The following is a 6,000-nucleotide window of genomic DNA, read 5'->3' on the forward strand; positions in this document are numbered from 1 at the left end:
TGTGGCCCAGGGCCATTGATTTCAATGTGAATCAAGCAGCCAAACAGTGCATACGGTTGCCTGTAAGTCTGCTTATTTTGTAAATTCTGTTGATGAAAAAACAAATTTGTTGAGATCACACTGCTCATGTCACTTGCATGACAAAGGCAACAATGAGGGGTCCCACAAGGTGATACTATCAGGTCAGTGCTTCTTTGTTTGTTTGTTTGTTGTTTCACCCTGTGTTCAGATGACCTATGCTGCTATTGAAGTAAGGAAACTGGTTGTCAGAGCTGCCGCTGTTCATACTCCTTATTTGAAAAATGAAAACTGGGCCTATTGTTATTTTGGTGCTTGACTGTACCAGATTTAAAAGCTTTGAAGACAATCCAGTCAGCTATATTATTGGACATAAGTATCAACTTTGATAGGCCTAGTGAAACTGTTGCCCTGGAACACACCACCACACCATATTACAAACTGACTCAGAAAAATCTGTGTGTTGCCATGGGGCGTGCAACGATGCTGCAGAAGAAGCACACAGCGAGAGCACCACTGCACAGGGACATACTCAGAAATTTAGTTAGCAGGGACACAGAAATGTCACTTACTCAACACTCAATAGAAACCTTTTTTTTTCTAGATGTAACTTGTTTTCCAGTCAGCTTGGGCTTTGAACCCACTCAGTTTGGGAATCTTCCCAGCTGAATTTCAGGCAAAACATCCCCATTTTAGAAGAAACTAAATTCTTCTATATAGGACCTAAGGAAGCATGAACTGGCATGTCAATAATTGGGACCCTTAGTTGGGAATGGGTCTATTCAGAAACAACAACAAAAAGTAGCATGCAGATGAAGAGAGATAAACCCTCCCTCTTAGTCTTATCTCCTTATGCTTGTCTGATTGGGACCCTGAGTTCCTTTCCTGAATGACTTCTGCCAGTACTGCCTGCTGGGTGAAGTATCTGGTAAAAGATGCAGCAGTGTGGGAAAGCCTTAGCCTCTGCCACTGTCTCACCACTCTGGTCTCAACAGTCCTTTCTGTCTGGTAGCCAGTGCAGACACTGTTAATTTAAAAAAAACCTCACACAAACAAGGTCTGTGCTTGTGGAGAATCAGAAAATGGGGAAAATGGCAAAAGAGGAAATTTCTAACATATGATCTGGTTGATTATTCAAATCAGGAAATAAAATTTAAAGCTAGTGAAGAACTAATGGAGGATTAGTCTGCATGAAATTGGTTTTTGTATAGACAACTTTATAAAAGATACAAAATAGATGGTCAGATATACCATTCTGAAAGAGCTGACATGCATATATATGCATATGAGAAAGGGGAAAAGATGGTTACAAACAATTATAGTCTGTTATTTAAAAGGGATACTGAAAGAGAAATAATAAAAGAATCAATGATAGGGTGGGTGGAAAATATAGGTCACACTGTTTAATTGGGAAAGAGTATGGAAAAAATTGAACTTTACAATAGTTATAAATTTTAAAGAAAATTTAAAAGAATTTAAAAGAAAATTATTACAAAATGCAATATTAGTCTCATATAATTCCTGTAGTTTTATGTAAAAGATACAAAAATGGATAAAACAGTAGAAGGTACCTTCTACCACTTGAGATGATGTGTGGAAGCAAAGAGATATTGGTTACAAATTTATGAAAATATAAGAAAAATTGTGGAAATTGATGTTACATTAAAACCAGAATTGTACTTACAGAACATTTTAGATCCTGAAATTGAGAAGCAACAAAGAACGTTAATACTTTGCATGATTACAGCAACAAGAACTCTCTGTGCCCAGTATTGGAAAAATCTTAAAACACTATGTACAAAAGAATGGCTAGATAAGGTTAAGGAACATGCAAAACTAGATAAATTGAAAGATTAATGAAAAATTAAATGTTGGATAGATTTACAGAAAACTGGAAGCTGTTTGTAAACTTAAAATATAGCACAAACAATGATTTTGTACCTTTGGGCTTTGATGCATAAAACAATGGAGATATTGTATTGTCGAAGGCTTTCATGGCCGGATTCAACTGGTTGTGGTGGGTTTTCTGGGCTTTGTGACTGTGGTCTGGTAGATCTTGTTCCTAATGTTTTGACTGCATCTGTGGCTGACAACTTCAGAGGTGTATCCAAGTGAGAAGGGAAAGTTTAGTGGGGTTTATATTGTCCATGTCCCAGGGTGGGGAACCAATCAGTAAGTGTTTGGGTGGAACTTGCTATGCACAGGTGTGGTTGAGTGCATTGTATTGCGGGTGGGGTTATCAGTCCATTTTTTAAGTACTGGTAGTCAAGCTTTGTCAATTCTCAGAGTCTCTTCTTTCTTGTTGAAGTTGTCTTGGTGTTTGTGAATTTCAATGGCCTCCCTGTGCAGTCTGACATAGTAACCTTCCGAATTGTCCAGAATTTCAGTGTTTTCAAATAAAATGTTATGTCCAGTTTTGTTTAGGTCTTGTTTTGCTATTGCAGATTGTTCAGGATGGTTAAGCTGACAGTATCTTTCATGCTCCTTAATGTGAATCTGAATGCTGAACCTCGAGTCCTCCCTGATGAAATCAATAATCTAGATTGGGCTCTGCAGGCTGATGGCTACTCCACAACAGAAATCAGAAGAGCTTTAAGACCAAGAGAAACACAGAGGAAACAAATGTAAAAAAATTATAATGCGTAGTAGTGCATGGTTTGGAATAATAGAAATAAGATAACATTTGATCATACTGCTTGGGTATGATCCTCCTACTCTGCTCACTGAAGTTTAAACCTTCCTCCAGCCGAAGAAGGCTCCTTCCAACTTAAGTGGCTCTTTCGTTGGTGGAAAAATTTGGAGAAAGGCTCCTTACACTGTAGAAAATCTTCAAACTTTTTTGATTAGAGTGAGTGGATCTACTCAATGGTTACCTGAGAAGAACTGATAAACTCTTTCACTATTGGCTTCTTTTCTTCAGTTAATATAGCGAAAGCATGAAAGAGATGTAGGAGTTTTGGGCCATTACAGAATGATCTACTATGTGCCAAGAAACTTTAGGCTTTGCTGTTTTCCAGGCAGGCAAGTAAGTAGTAAGAATAAGTGGTGGTGTTCTAGGAAAACTTCAATGTGTCCAGCCATGTCCAGCCTGACAACTGCAGTTGAGCAAGGGGATGATATACACATATCTCTTGATTACTGCTACTCTAAACTCAGATCAGGATCTGTGAACTGGTATTATCAACTGAGGCATAAAAGCAGAGGCTGTGACATCAAACCCCCCCCCCGGGTAAACTGTTGTTTCCTCTCTCTTTTTTAACTTGGTAGGGAAGTAGCCATCTGGAAGCTCTCTGGTTCTTTGTCTTCTATTGTACCCACAGTTACCTTTGCTTGATTCTATTCTTGTTGTAGTTTGCTGCAGAGGCATTAAACCAGTGACCATACTCAAAAACAAGTCCAGAGGCCAACTCTGTTCCTACATACATCAGGAGTTTATTCACCTGTTCATCATCCAACATTCATCTGTCAGTAATGCCTTTCTTTTGAGTGCTAGATGAATGGAACAATTTGTATGCAGAAGAATGCAAATTTGACATCACAAGCAGACTTTCAGAATGCAACCTGTGGCAAAAGTTTCAGACTACCAGGACTGCTAACCTGAAAGTTTTCACTCTTCAACAAAAGGACTTCAAAAGAACTTCCTTGAGAAACTGCTAAACTGGAATGTATTAATAGGCTTAATTGTGTTAACTAGGAGTTTAACACTTTTCTTAGTCTCTGGGGAGGGGCATTAAACTATTTAACACAACTGGGTTAACTTGTTACCAACAGTTAGAGCTATTATGAATGGTCACTTTGCTTATCTTGTACACTTTAAAATTGTGTATAGAAATATAACAACCAGCTGCCTCTTCATGACCTCTTAAACCACTTACCACAATGTTTTTCATTGTCTCTGCTGCACATGTATTCTGCTGAGTTCATTCATCTGATGAGGCTGGCTCTAGGCCACACAAGATAATACTTCAATAAATCTGTAAGGTATCACCACACTTTTTGGTTTTGCTGTAGCTGTCCAAAGTGTTTGTTTGTAAAGCATTCCCCCTTAATTCTAAATGCAGGCCCTCTTATCTAGTAATGCTGCAGCCCTACTATTCAGGCCCTACTATTTCTAGGTACTGAGCTTGATGGGTCAATTGTATGATTTAGTATGTTTCAAATATTCAATTGTCTCAAATGCAATTGCAACAGTGATTTCTGCAGTAGCGTAAGGTCTCCTGGGAACTGTAGTTCCTCAGGCTGTTTTTGAGCCAGAACTGTAAATAGGCCACTTCTTTCAGCCTGAAAAAGTACTAAAAAAAGAAAAGGAACTGAGGTAAATGTGGGGAGGTGGTGGGGGCTGCGTGGGGGGGCTGCGTGGGGGTCGCAAGGAAAAGGGGAGGGCCCAGGGGGCGATTTTCCACCCCCGGTGTGCAAAGCACCCCCCCGCTCCCTTGCTGCTCCACCACTGATCTTGTTTAAATGTTCTACCTGCTACAAAGAAGAAACAAACAGTAAAAAGGACTGGTTGTGGTGGGTTTTCCGGGCTGTGTGGCCGTGGTCTTGTGGATTTTGTTCCTAACGTTTTGCCTGCATCTGTTGCTGGCATCTTCAAAAGTGTATCACAGAGAGAAATCTGTTTCACACTGTATCTAATGAGAAGGGAAAGTTTAGTGGGGTATGTTGTCCATGTCCCAGGGTGGGGAATCAATCAGTAAGTGTTTGGGTGGAACTTGTTATGCCCAGGTGTGGTTGAGTGCATTGTATTGCGGGTGGTGTTATCAGTCCATTTTTAAAGTACTGGTAGCCGAGCTTTGTCTGACATAGTAACCTTCCGAGTTGTCCAGAATTCCAGTGTTTTCAAATAAAATGTTATGTCCAGTTTTGTTTAGGACATGTTTTGCTACTGCAGATTTTTCAGGATGGTTAAGCTGACAGTGTCTTTCATGCTCCTTAATGTGAATCTGAATGCTGCGTTTTGCGGTTCCTATGTAGACCTTTCCACAGCTGCAGGGTATGTGATAAACTCCTGCAGAAGTGAGGGGGTCTCTCTTATCCTTTGCTGAGCATAGCATCTGCTGTATTTTCCTGATAGGTTTGAAGATGGTTTGTAGGTTGTGTTTTTCATCAGTTTCTCTATTTGATCTGTGGTTCCCTTGATGTATGGTAGAAATATTTTTCCTCTGGTGGGCTGTTTCTCCTCAGTCCTCTGGGTTTCTCTTGGTCTTAAAGCTCTTCTGATGTATGTTGTGGAGTAGTCATTAGCCTGCAGAGCCCAGTCTAGATGGTTGATTTCATCAGGGAGGAGGTGAGGTTCACAAATGATTTTTTGCATGATCTGTCAGAGTTTTGATTATGCCCCTTTTCTGTTGTGGATGGTGGTTGGAATTTTTATGTGTGTGTTGGTTTTCTGTATGCTTTGTGGCCCAATTGGTGGCTGGGTCTGAGAAAGACCAAGACATCTTAAAAAGGCAGTTTTCCTTCTTTTTCAGTTTCCACGGTAAATTAGAGATTAATTAGTTTAGGAGGGTGCTCCAATAAATGGAAATTCCTGATACTGATTCATTTCATGGCCTTGTGCAAGCCATTTTTTTTTAAAAAACCCAGTAAATACACATGCCCAGTGGGAATCATGGAGAAGCCAGTGATAGAACATGTAGAAGATCCAATCTCTAGCATCTCAAGGAGCTGGTATTTGGTGACCTGAAAGATTTTTGCTGGAGACCCCAGAGAGCCACTGCCAGTCAGAATACGATAATGAGTCTAATAGACCAGTGGTCCAGTTCAGTATAAAATCAACTTCACCAGAGTTGTTCCAAAGACAACAGAAAATTGCAAGGGCTTTCAGTTCAATCCTACATGGAGATACACCACATTGGATGCACTGAAATCTGTGGGTTTAGATGGGTGCAACTCTTGTTAAGACTGCACTGTTAACAGAGGAAATTTCTTTTTATTAGGCAGGATTTTTTGTGTTCAGTAAATGAAAATTCCTTCTAACTC

This window comes from Sphaerodactylus townsendi, linkage group LG02, assembly GCF_021028975.2.
Source record: "Sphaerodactylus townsendi isolate TG3544 linkage group LG02, MPM_Stown_v2.3, whole genome shotgun sequence".
Taxonomy (NCBI): domain Eukaryota; kingdom Metazoa; phylum Chordata; class Lepidosauria; order Squamata; family Sphaerodactylidae; genus Sphaerodactylus; species Sphaerodactylus townsendi.